Below are 361 nucleotides of genomic sequence, written 5' to 3'. Positions count from 1 at the left end.
AGCTTTTGAACTTTCTTCTAAACCTGTCCACCTGATTTTCAATTGCAAATGGTCTGCACATCAACATTAATCAACACATCCAACAGCTGATCTGAGAAAACCCACCATCATATTGCAGCCCCACCATGCACAGATTGCACTGGCGGAAACCCCAATTTCATCCCCCCCCAAAAAAGAGTGAAATGTTGCATAGCCTCAGCCTCTGGGGGGGAGGGAGAAGAAAAAAAAAATTATATCGAGAGATTAATGCACTTTTAACACAACCAATGAAGAGAGAAAAAAAAAAACACAATAATGGAAACAAACCCCCCCCCGTTTTTTTCCCCAGCGTTTTTCCCCGACCTCCTTGGCCAGCCTTATG

The 361-nt window shown here is 43.5% G+C and overlaps 1 protein-coding gene across 1 annotated transcript in view; it reads right to left on the bottom strand.

Annotated features, from left to right (window-relative positions):
- The window catches only part of LOC119593844 (dual specificity mitogen-activated protein kinase kinase 1-like), a 12,470-nt gene that overhangs the window by 11,600 nt on the left and 509 nt on the right, over window positions 1-361 (bottom strand). The gene's annotated exons all lie outside the window — the stretch shown is intronic.

This window comes from Penaeus monodon, chromosome 32 (assembly GCF_015228065.2).
Source record: "Penaeus monodon isolate SGIC_2016 chromosome 32, NSTDA_Pmon_1, whole genome shotgun sequence".
NCBI classification, from domain to species: Eukaryota; Metazoa; Arthropoda; class Malacostraca; order Decapoda; family Penaeidae; genus Penaeus; species Penaeus monodon.
The sequence above is the reverse complement of the archived record's forward strand: the minus strand, read 5'-3'. Positions and strand labels throughout refer to the sequence as shown.